At 37.4% G+C, this 12,453-nt stretch overlaps 1 protein-coding gene across 3 annotated transcripts in view; it reads right to left on the bottom strand.

Annotated features, from left to right (window-relative positions):
• CDH13 (cadherin 13) overlaps nt 1-12,453 on the bottom strand; it is a 1,699,366-nt gene that overhangs the window by 51,998 nt on the left and 1,634,915 nt on the right. The gene's annotated exons all lie outside the window — the stretch shown is intronic.

Here is a 12,453-nt window from a genome sequence, read left to right as displayed (position 1 = left end):
CAGAAAGGGTATCAGTATGACCTTATTACCAATTTCTTCCTTCACATTGTTTGAAGTAGATCATAAGCTTACAGATGAATTTCTGTCCCACATTTCCATTCTAGAAATACTTATCCCAAAATAGATGGGGAATGTGTCTTCTCATTGGTCTAATAAAGATGACAGAATCTGACACTTGATATGGTGGCATTTCCACCTTCACCTCAAGCTTTCTTAATGAAGTAACAGTCTAGTTTAACAAACAGGAATGAGGAACTTGAAATAAAACCCTTGGATTTGCCTCACAGTCTCATTTTGCTCAGTAGAAGAGAGATATTTCTGAATGTCAAGTCAATGAAAATAATGAGGATGGAGTGGTCCCATATTTAAATATGGATATTAATCAACATTGTTTATAGTAGTATTTAAAATACCAACATTATAACATAGGGGTGGGAGGCATGTAGCTCAAGGTATTACAAAATTATTTCTTTCCCTTTTGAACGAATTTTGATTCTATTATTTATACAAAATAACTTTGGATTATTGTGGACAAGCAAAGGCCCAGATTCCTCATGGGCTCTCCTTGACTTCTGAATGTTCTTCTTCTAATCATTTAATCCAAAAGCAACCTTCAAGCAACTACTAAAGCACAATACCAGGCACTGTGTTATCCATGGGGGGGGGAAAAGGAGGAAAAAGTAATAATAATAATAACCCATAATAATATAATAATAACCCATAATGTTACATTTTTTCAAGGGAGAAAATATCATCAAAGACAAATATTTATAAAATAAATATCAAGTAATTTTGGGGGGGCAGGTCATTAATAGTTGAGTGTATCATGGAAGCAGTTATTTAGGAAATGACCATAGGATATTTGAAATCAACTAGAGATTCTAAGAGGCTGAATTAAGGAGATACTTTCAGACAGATGCAGGCAATAAAAAAAGCATAGAGGAGTTTAAATACCATGTGGGGTGGGGGTGGAGAGGCATATAAATCAGTTCAGTTGGACTGAAGAGTATTTGAGGAGAAATGCTGTTTACTAGGGCTAGAAAGTAGTTTGAAGCCAAAATACAGAGCACTTCAAATGTTCAACAGAAGGGTTTCTTGATCATAGAAGTAACAAGAATCCCCTAGAGCTGAATGGCAGAGGAATGACAGGATCAGACCCATGTTATAGGAAAATAATTTTGTCATCTCTGTGGAGCTTAGATTGATGAAGGGGAGAGACTTAAAACTTAGAGATCAATTTGGTGTCTATTGAAATAGTACAGGTTTGAGATGAGGAAGAACAGGAATAGAGAAAGTAGAGAGAAAGGAGCAGATGTGAGAGATGTTATGAAGTTCAAATCAAAAAAATTTGGCAAATGATTGTGTTTATGCAATGAGAGAAAGAGAGAAATAGAAGATGACTGAGAAAATAAACAGAGGTGACTTGAAGGATAGTGATACCTTTGACAGATATAGGAAACTTAGAAGAGAGCTGATTGGGGGGGGGGTAATAATGATTCCTATTTCAGTCATCTTGAATTAGAGATGCCTGCAGGATATCCAGTTGAAAACATCCAATAGGTAGCTGGTCATGAAGGTATAGTAGAGCACAGATAAGATAACAGGTCTCAGTATATTTGACTTGAGATTATCTGTTTAGAGATGAAAATTGAGTTATAGAAAATAATTAGAGAGAGGAAGGGGGAGGGAGGGAGAGACAGAAAAAGGGAAAGGGGGGAGAAGACAGAGAAAAAGAAAAAAGAGAAAGAGAGAGACAGAGACAGAGAGAATGAATTTGAACTCAGGTCTTTCTGACTCCAAACCTGGCACTCTACCCACTATACCACCTAGCTACCCCAATATGTATATAGAGATAAAAAACAGATATATAGATATGCATGTTCATATACATTGTATTGTTAAACACATTGAAACTACATAAAAATTAAAATGATAATTCCTGGTGGACATATGAATCAAAAGCTTGGAAGTTACTGACACAAACATTTAACAAAGTATTAATTGATAACTAGACCTTTTTTCTCTTTGCTTCCTGTAATAGTAATGTAATTTGATCCTTTTGTTTTGTCAAAGCTAACAGGTACTTAGCACCTAGTTTGAAATTAATTAGATCAAGTCTCTGTTAAGAAACAAAAGGCATGAACCCCTGTTGCTGACATAATGGGAACCTGCTGATGTAACAGGAAGGGGCAGAACAGGGAGGAGCTAATAGGTATATATGGAGAATCCCTAGCTGGAATTTCAGATCTTCTTGGAACCAGGTTCTGGAGGCTGAGGAAGAGAGGCCCAGGCTGGAGAGAATAACTTTTATTTTGAGAACCTGGATGAAGTGATTTTGATTCTGGAAACCAGCTGAAATTTCTGCTGAAGACTTCCAAGGGCCAGGCAGAGCTACCAGAGGAAGAATAACTGTGGTATCCTTACTTTGTCTGTTTGTGGTTTTGTTAAGCCTTGACTTCCCAGGAACAGAGACTGTGAAGGATTTAAGGTGGATTGGACACTGTAAGTTTCAGTGTGGAGCAGGACCTGCATGGAGAGCTGGACAAGGAACTGGGAGCTGTCTGCCTTTGAACCCAGGCAACAGCTTGGTGAATCCAGGTAGGAGCTGAGACCATGGAAGGGGAACCAGGGAAGCTGAGTGACTACCTAGAGTCAAGATGAAAAGGTCTCTCTGTGGATACTGAATAGTGACTGATAAAATTGTAACTTACTTGTGACTGAGGGTTGGATGGCTGTGTATTTTCCACTAGCCCTTAAGAGTATACTGAGTAGTGACTGATGATGATATTTTAACTTAATTGCACCCCATAGGTGGAGAACCTTGACTATTATATTTTGTGTCCCTTAAGGGTGACTGAGTTACTAAGTGACTGAGGGATTGAGTTAAGGAGGCTTGCCTCTTTAAGTGACTGAATGATTGAGTTACTAAGTGATTGAATGATTGAATTAAGGACTTTGTGATTGAATGACTAAATGAATGTACTTTGTTCAAAATTATGTGATCACTTTGGTGCAAAATATGTGGCTATTTTAGTGATAAATTGTAACATTGTGAATTCTATATTTTGATTTCTGTGAATGTTTTGCCTTAATTTGTTAATGAATAAATAGAGTGTTAACTATACTATATAATCAGAACCTTGAAGCTGTTCACAGCAGTAGCCCTCTGGGAAACTGCTTGTGCTTGGCTTTGCACTTCCCCATTACAAGGTCCTGCTTCTCAACATCTTCAAATACAAAAGATCTTCAAATACAAAAAATCTGGTATCCACAGGTGAAACATGGAATTACAAAATTAATATAATTAGTATTACTCCATTAGGATGACTTTCCAGGTGTATGATTAGATACATAAACATTTTCATATCAATATGGAGTTCTAGTCATTATTTATACCATTACTTTTTTATGACAAAATTACTTCTGAGTTCCAACAATAAATTTGCATTTGCAATAAACCCCTTAATCTTTTGTAACTTGGGGCTTTCTAACAAAACATCTTAACAAAAACAAACAAAAATACTGAGTATAACATCCTGGTAAATATTTTGATCATCACAGTCTTGATTTTACAGAGGTTGTGTGTTGTAACAGAAAAAAGAAAAACAGAACTGAGAGACTGTTCTGGTTGACCTTGTTCAATTTTAGTATCATATTTTCACTGATTTGAGGTATTATTTTTTTTCAGAGAAACTTGCTTTAATTGTCCCATCCCTGTCCTAGTTTTCTGCTTTCCTTTTTTTCTCGCTGATATCCTATTCTATTTATTTATTTATTTTTAATTTTCAACATTCATTTCCACAAGATTTTGAATTACAAATTTTCTCCCCATATCTCCCTCACCCCCACCCCAAGATGGCAAGAATATTGATTACCCCTTCTGCCAGTCTTCTACCCCTCCATCCCTCTTTACCCACTTCCCCCTTACTTTCTTGTAGTAAGATTTCGATACCACTTTGCCTGTATATCTTATTTCCTGGTTGTATGTAAAAACAATTTGTTAACATTTCTTTTTAAAACTTTGAGATCTATATTGTCCCCCTTCTTCCCTTCTCACGCCCATAGAGAAGACAAGCAATTCAATCTAGATTACATATGTGTAGTTATGCCAAACATTCCCATAGTAGTCATATTGTGAGAGACTAACTATATTTCCCTCCATCCTATCCCACTCCCCTTTTATTCTGTTTTCTCCTTTGACTCTGTCCCTTTTCAAGTGTTTGCTTCTGACTACCACCTACCCCAAAACCTCTTATGCCCTTCCCACCTACTTTCTGTATGGTAAGATGCCCAATTGAGTGTGTATGTTATTCCCTCCTTAAGCCAAATCCAATGAGAGTAAGGTTGACTCATTTCCTTTCACTTTCCTGCTCTTCCCCTACATTGTAACAGCACTCTCTTGCCTCTTTTATGTGAGATAATTTACTATATTCTATCTCTCCCTTTCTTCTTCTCCCGATATATTCCTCTATCACCTCTTAACTTTATTTTTTAGATATCATCCCTTCATATTCAACTTACCTGTGTCCTCTATGTATACGTATACATATATATATATACATACATATACACAGACATATATACATACATGTATACATATACACAAATATATTCCCTTCAACTATCTAATACTGAGAAAATTCTCATGAGTTACAAATATCATCTTTCCATGTTAGATTATAAACAGTTCAACTTTAATAAGTTCCTTATGACTTCTCTTTCCTGTTTACCTTTTTCATGTTTCTCTTGCTTTTCATATTTGAAAGTCAAATTTTCTGTTCAGCTATGGTCTTTTTATTGAGAATGCTTGAAAGTCTGGGGGTGGCTAGGTGGTGCAGTGAGTAAAGCGCCAGCCCCAGAGTCAGGATGACCCGAGTTCAGTTCTGGCCTCAGACACTTAACACCCACACAAAAAAACTAGCCATGTAAGCTTGGGCAAGTTACTTAACCCCAATTGCCTTAAAAAAATGCTTGAAAGTCCTCTCTTTCATTTAATGACCATATTTTCCCCTGAAGTATCATGCTCAATTTTGCTGGATAGATGATTCTTCGTTTTAATTCTAGCTCCTTTGACCTCTAGAGTATCATATTCCAAACCCTTCAATCCCTTAATGTAGAAGCTGCTAGATCTTGTGTAATCCTGATTGTGTTTCCACAGTACTCAAATTGTTTCTTTCTGACTACTTATAATATTTTCTCCTTCACCTGGGAACTCTGGAATTTGGCTATAATTTTTATGGGAATGGGAATTTAAGATCTTCCCTGCCCCTAGGCCCTTTGATAGGCTTAAGTGCACCTGGAGCTATGGTGGGAGGCTTGGTTTTCAGAAATGCCCGTACCTTGGTGCTTTGTGATTGGGCAGTGTGTCAAGAGGGTTGTGACATTCTCTGAGCCAGGAGAAGGCTATATATCTGATGTGAGATTTTGTTTTGCGACTCACTTTGAGAAGTGTTGTGTGATCTGACCAGATGTTAGGCAGCTGTTGAGCCCCCTGGCTTTGAAAACCCAGATGTTGATGCTTCCCTCTCTGGTAACTGACTAGGTATGGATGTAATAGTAAGACAGTTGGAGACCTATCTATCTGCTGATATGTTTCTCTGTATTTGGTGTCTGCTTGTAGCCTCTGTATTCTCTTAAGTTCGGGGTCCTGAATTTTTCCCCCTGAACTAGATAAATGGCATATGTTTGATTGATTAAAACAAGATTGTCACCCTATTTTGAGTTGCTTTCCTTTAGAAAAACAGATCTAAGAACGTGTGTTGGCAGACACCCTGGGTATGATGGGGTTCTTGCTGCTACAATGATATTCCTAGGAGTTTTCTTTTTGGTATCTTTTTCAAGAGGTGATAGGTGGATTCTTTCCATTTCTCTTTTGCCCTCTGGTTTTAGAATATCAGGGCAGTTTGATAATTTCTTGAAAGATGATGTCTAGGCCCTTTTCTTGATCATGGCTCTCAGGTAGTCCAATAATTTTAAAATTATTTTTCCTGGATCTATTTTCCATGTCAGTGTTTTTCCATTGAGATATTTTACATTGTCTTCTATTTTTTTAATTTCTCACAAAGTCATTAACTTCTATTTGCTCCATTCTAATTTTGGAGGAATTATTTTCTTTGGTGAGCTTTTGGACTTCCTTTTTCATCTGGCCAATTATGCTTTTTAAGGCATTCTTCTCCTCATTGGCTTTTTGGACCTTTTTTGCCATTTGAGTTAGTCTATTTTAAGGTGTTATTTTCTTCATTATTTGGGGGGTCTCCTTTGGCAAGATGTTGACTCCTTTTTCATTATTTTCTTACATCGCTCTCATTTTTCTTCCCAATTTTTCCCCTACTTCTCTTACTTGATTCTCAAAATCCTTTTGGAGCTCCTCTATGGACTGCAACCAATTCATTTTTTTCTTAGACACTTTTGATGCAGGAGTTCTGACTTCATTGTCTTCTTCTGGTTCTATGTTTGGATTCTCCTTGTCACTAAAGAACAAGTCTATAATCTGATTTCTTGTCCTCAGTTTGCTCATTTTTCCATCCAATTACTTGACTTTTGAGCTCTTTGCCAGGGTGGAACTCTGGTTCCAGAGTGGAGAGAGCTGTGTCCCAAATTTCTGGAGTTTTTCACAGCTGTTTTCAGAGCCTCTTCTAGACACCTGACTCAGAACTGTGAGGAGGACTCCACAGCCACCACACAATGTGCTATGCCAGTACTCCTCACCCCAGGACCACGACCCAAGACTGCGACCCATATCCAAGTAAGGCAAAGCAAGAGAATACTGCCTCAGTGTCAGCAAATAGATTCCTTCAATTGCCTTCTGATCAGCTGCTTGGTCCCCCATAATCTGTGTTACTGTATCTCCAGAAGCATCCTCTGCTACTGCTGCTGCTGCCATCTCCCCCTCCCCAGGGCAAGAGCTGGACTGTGCTCTTCTCCCACCCAGGTCCAACAGAAGGTTTCCCCACTGACCTTTTGCTTTCCCTTTGGTGTTTGTGGGCTAAGAAGTCTGAAAACTGCCACAGCTCCCTGTGATTCAGTCCCCTGAGGTCTGCTCCAGCCTGGCTGTGCCTCAAGTTTGTGCCAGCCCAGCCCACCACAACTGTGCTCTGCTCCCAGCCTGTTTCTATAGACCCTTCCTTTTATCCTGCCAGGCTGTCCTCATCTAGAGATGTATTTCATTCTGTCACTCTGTGGGTTCCATAGCTCCAAAATTTGTTTAGAGTCGTTTTCCATAGATATTTGGAGGTGATTGCAGGAGGAGCTCAAGCAAGTTTCTGCTTTTGCTTCACCATCTTGGCTGTGCCCCCAGTACTGTGATATTAAAAAATAATCTAACTGTAGAACAGAGGCTAAGTGATAGATCAAGGTATTGTTGTTGTTGTTGGTAGAAGCAGCAGTAGTCATAGTAGTAGTAGTTGCAGTAATACCACAGTACTATTGAAACTTTCCTTGGTTCAAGAATGGCTCAAATCATTGATATATCTTTCTTTTTGCCTTAGTATAAAAGGACATGTGTAGATTCAACTTCCTTTCTAAGGCATCTTACTATGAACCAGCTGTGGAAAAGTAACACTACTACCACCACCACTACCACTACCACCACCATTACTACTACTACTACTTCTACTATTACTACTACTACTACTACTACCAATTTTATACCAAAAATACAAATGCTACTTTCCATTTGAGCTATTAATTTCCTGAGTATAAGTAACATTTGTATTATATATCTTTAATTGTGATCATTTTTGATTGCATGTTAAGTAAATAATTTTATTTGAAGAATAGTTATTTGTAGCTTTATGATTTTTCATTACCTAAGTTCAAGAGGTCCCCTTAAGTTCAAGAGGTTACTTCTAACTTCTCTAAGACACTTTGTCTTTTTTTTACCCCATGACTCTAAGATAACAGTAGCTTCTGGCAAGATCATTCCCAAAATCTTTATTTGGACTTGAGCTGAAAAGACTTCATATCCCAAGATAACCACCACCTCCAAATGTTATAAATTATATGTCATCCTTTGGTTAACTACAGAATCATCTGTTATAGGTTTGTTTCCATATGACAGGTCCAAGGTCACTGAGTGTCCTGCCTGTGTTTCTACTCTGAGTTTCCCCAAGTGATAAAAAGGAGTAGAGAAAAGACTATTAACAGGCTGGGTATCTGTCCCCTCACCAATTAATAGTTATACATCTTCAAGAATATTTAAATAGTCTTACTGATAAGGACTGATAAAAGAAGTACAGATTTCCCTCTGTTCTTGAAAACTTCTATTTCTTTTTTTTAAGCAATTGGGGTTAAATAACTTACTCAAGGTTACACGGCCAGGTATTTCTGGGTGGGTGCTAAGTGTCTGAGCCCGGATTTGATCCCCAGGTCATCCCGACACTGGGGCCGGTGCTCTTACTCGCTGTGCTACCTGGCCGCCCCAAAAACTTCTATTTCTACCTTCACATGAACACAGTTGCTTATATAAGTATAGAGTAGGTTGGTAAAACAGAAAGTTTCCAGACCTGGAGAATCCCAGTTGGCCCCAACTACCAAGGACTGGTAGCATTTATACTCCTTATGTTGCAACTTATCTGAAATCCAGCCAGACAGATCTTATTCTCTGCCTTAACTTATTCTTCAATAAAGACAACTGGAATATATGTGAGGTATGAATTACATTTTCCTTTCTTTTATTAATTTGGAAGTAATGCTTAGAACATAACTATCCATTTAGAGAGCATTTGCTGTTGAATATCAGATAATGGGTAAAAAGTTCTTATCACCTGTCCAACACTTAAAACTATTTCACAAACTAGAGTCAAAAGATCTGAATTTGAAATTTAGCCCTTGAACTTCACTTACATTCCCACTTCCACATCTACAAATCAGGGACAAACTTAATTGCTTTGTCTAACATACAGAGTTGTTGCCAAGATTATATAATATGTGAGGTAGCAAATAACTGGAGGGAGTTCTCACACCAAGAAATTAATTCATTTATAAACTCATAGTTATTCCTCAAATCACATATACTTAAAAGGCCTCTTTTTTAATGGCTGTGGAGGCAATTGAATAAATTAAGGATTTGCTGAAATATGTTAACCATAGCCACATAGATTTTGCAGTAGATAAAATAATTTTGATGTACTCTGTAATCACAGATCATCATAAAATGCACTGGTGTGACTAGATTACCACAGAATTATAGGTGCACAGGATCTGAGCATTGGAAATGATCTCAGTGACTATCTGATCCATCTGATATATACAAGGAATCCCCATCATAATATACTCAACCATTGGTCATGAACCCCCTGCTTGAATATCTGCAAGCAAAGGGAACTCCTTATTCAGTCCACTTCAGACTCCTCTAATTGTTGGAAAGTTTTCAGGGTTGTTTTTTTTTCCCCAGTATCTAATCTTAATTGACCTCTTTGTTGATTCCAACTATTGCTCTTGGTTTTGCTCTCTGGGGTAAAAAAAAAGAATAAGTTTAATCCTTCTCCAAGTATCAGTCCTTCTAATATTTGAACATAGCTATCTAAGTCTGCTCTGGAATAAACGTCCCCAGCTGTTTCAAATGTTCTCATGAGACACGGAGGCTTTTCACCACCCTAGTTTCATTTCTTTGGACATAATCTTGTTTATCAAGATCCTTCTTAAACCATTATGCTAAGAATTATCACTTCCTTGTTATCGGAAGGTATTCCTTTTTTAACTCAGGTTAAGACTGAATTCTCTTTTGCGGCTGCCATATCATTTTGCAGACATACTGAACTTCCATTCCTCTAAAACCCCTATGTAGTTTTCCACTCAGAATAACAGATACCTAGTCATCTTACAATGATGAAGTTGATTTTTTGTTTTAGGACTCAAATGTAAGATTTATAGCTATTGAATTTCATCTTATTTAGTTCAACTTAATACTCAAGCGACTTAATAATCCTTCCAGATTGTGTCAGCTGTCCTTCCCAGTTTGATGGCATATGCAAATTGGATAAGCACACCATATATGATGTTGTCCAAGACATTAGCAAAAGTGCTTAACAGCATAAATTCAAGCATACCTCCCTGAGGTACTACACTGGACAACTCCTGCTATGTTGACAATGAACCAGTACAACTTCTCTTTTTGGTCAATTGTCCAGTTACCTGATTGCATTATAATTCTTCACATTTTTCTATTTTCTCTACAAGTATAGAATGGGAATATACATACATATATATGTGTGTGTGTGTGTGTGTGTGTGTTTATATGTGTCTGTCTCTGTATATATCTTTGCTAAAAATCTAGATAAACTAATATTCCCAGCATTTCATTCATCAGCTACTTTAGTAATCCTCTTCAAAAAAGGAATTATTAGAAGTTAATCTGGAATGAATTAGTTTTGATGAAGTAATGTTATCATAATAGTCACTTTTATCCTTTTACGTTCTTCAACTATTTTTTTTAGTACATTCTAGAATTTTTCTGGGAATGAAGATTGAGCTCAATAGTCTACAGTTTGAGACTATTATCATACTTTTTCTTTAATATTGGTAAATCTTTTGCACTTCTCCAAACTTGTGATTCCTTAATCATTTTTATGATCTTTCAAATATCACGAAAAGTGGCTTATCAATCACATCTGCTCACTCCTTTCTAACTCAAAAATTTTAGTAATCTGGGGCAATTAACTTGGATATATCAATGATAGTCAAGGGATCTTTTACTTATATTGGCTATCAATCAATTATTGTTTTTATTCATACATTTCCTATACAAAGTAGTTGTGGGCTGTGACTAACGTTGAGCAGTCTCGTAGTAGTTTAGGTCCAGTATTGGAATGAAATGGACTTTTGTAGGTTAAGCAATAGGTAAGAGAAGGCAGTTTACTTTTCCACAGCTGGTTTACACTAAGATACCTCAGAAACAAAGTTGGATCTATTCATAGCCTTTTGTACTAAAACAAAAAGAAAGTTGTATCAATGATCTGAGCCTGTCCCCTGAGCCAAGGAAAGCTTCAGTATCTCCAAAGGAGAAGAATCAGCTTAACTTGTGTGAGGTAGGTCTTTAGGAAAGGCAAGGCTAGTGTACATGGTGAGAACCTAAGAAATATTTTTGCTATCCAGTAACATTGTGAAATGATCAGCTTTGATAGACTAAGCTCTTCTCAGCAATTCAAGGATCTAAGAACAATTCCAAAAGACCCAGGATGGAAAATGCTATCCACATCCAGAAAAAGAACTATGGAGTGTGAATGTAGAATTTTGTGCTCTCTGTCTCTCTGTCTCTGTCTCTCTCCTCTCTCTCTGTCTCTGTCTCTCTGTCTCTGTCTCTCTCTGTCTCTCTGTTTCTCTATGTCTCTCTGTTTCTCTCTCTCTCTGTCTCTCTCTGTTTCTCTCTGTCTCTCTCTCTGTCTGTCTCTCTCTCTCTTTCTCTCTCTCTCCCTCCCCCTTTCGCTCCCCCTCTTTCTCTCCTCTCTCTCCCTCTTTCTTCCTCTCTCTCTCTCTCTTCTTTGTTTCTTCTTTCTCATGGTTTCTCCTTTTGGTCCTAATTCTCCTTTACAAAATGATTCATGTGGAAATGTGTCTAATATGATTGTACATGTATAGCCTATATCAGATTGTACACTGTCTTGGGGAGGGGGAAAGGGAGAAAGAGAGAAAAAATTTAGAACTCAAAGTCTTATAGAAGTGAATGCTGAAAGCTAAAAATAAATAATCTTTTTGGTCTTTTTTGGAGGGGGGAAGGCAGGGCAGTTAGGGTTAAGTGACTTGCCCAAAGTCACACAGTTACTAAGTGTTAAGTGTCTGAGGTGTCATATTTGAACTCAGATCCCCTGATTGCAGGGCTGATGCTCTATTCACTGTGCCACCTAGTTGCCCCCGCATAAATAAATATTTTTAAAACAATTTTAAAAAGAAATATTGTTGCTATCACAAAGATCATTCTCTTTGGTGTAGAAAGTAGGAAAAAATAATGATTAAGTCTCTCAGTTGTTAATTATCCCATCCTCACCAAGTACAAGGCCTATCCCCCAGCAGATTAAAAAATATATATTTTTGTTTTCAACTTACTTCACTAGAGTCAGCTTATTCTTTGTTTCAACATTGTTATTGCTGCTGTTTAGTCATTTTCAGTCATGTCTGACTCTCTGTGAACCCCTTTTGCAGTTTTCTTGGCAAAGGTACTGGAGTGGTTTTCTATTTTCTTCTCCAGCTCATTTTACAGATGAGAAATCAAGGCAAACAGGGTTAAGTAACTTGCCCAGGGTCACACAGCTAGTAAGTGTCTCAGCCTTAGCGTTACCAACCATTTTAATGGGACTACAAATTTGGCATTGCTACCGGAAAAATAACACAAAATACTTAATGGATGTGGAGCATACCCTTTCAGGAAAAAAAATACTACCTTCTTTTGGAATTAATATTAAGTTTCCTCCTTTGCTATAAAGAAGCAGGCTCTGTAACTCCTAACATGAACTGGAG

Source organism: Petaurus breviceps, unplaced genomic scaffold (genome assembly GCF_028583685.1).
Source record: "Petaurus breviceps papuanus isolate PSGF00001 unplaced genomic scaffold, PetGlider_PUasm1.0 90845, whole genome shotgun sequence".
NCBI classification, from domain to species: Eukaryota; Metazoa; Chordata; class Mammalia; order Diprotodontia; family Petauridae; genus Petaurus; species Petaurus breviceps.
This window is presented reverse-complemented; position numbering and strand designations above follow the sequence as displayed.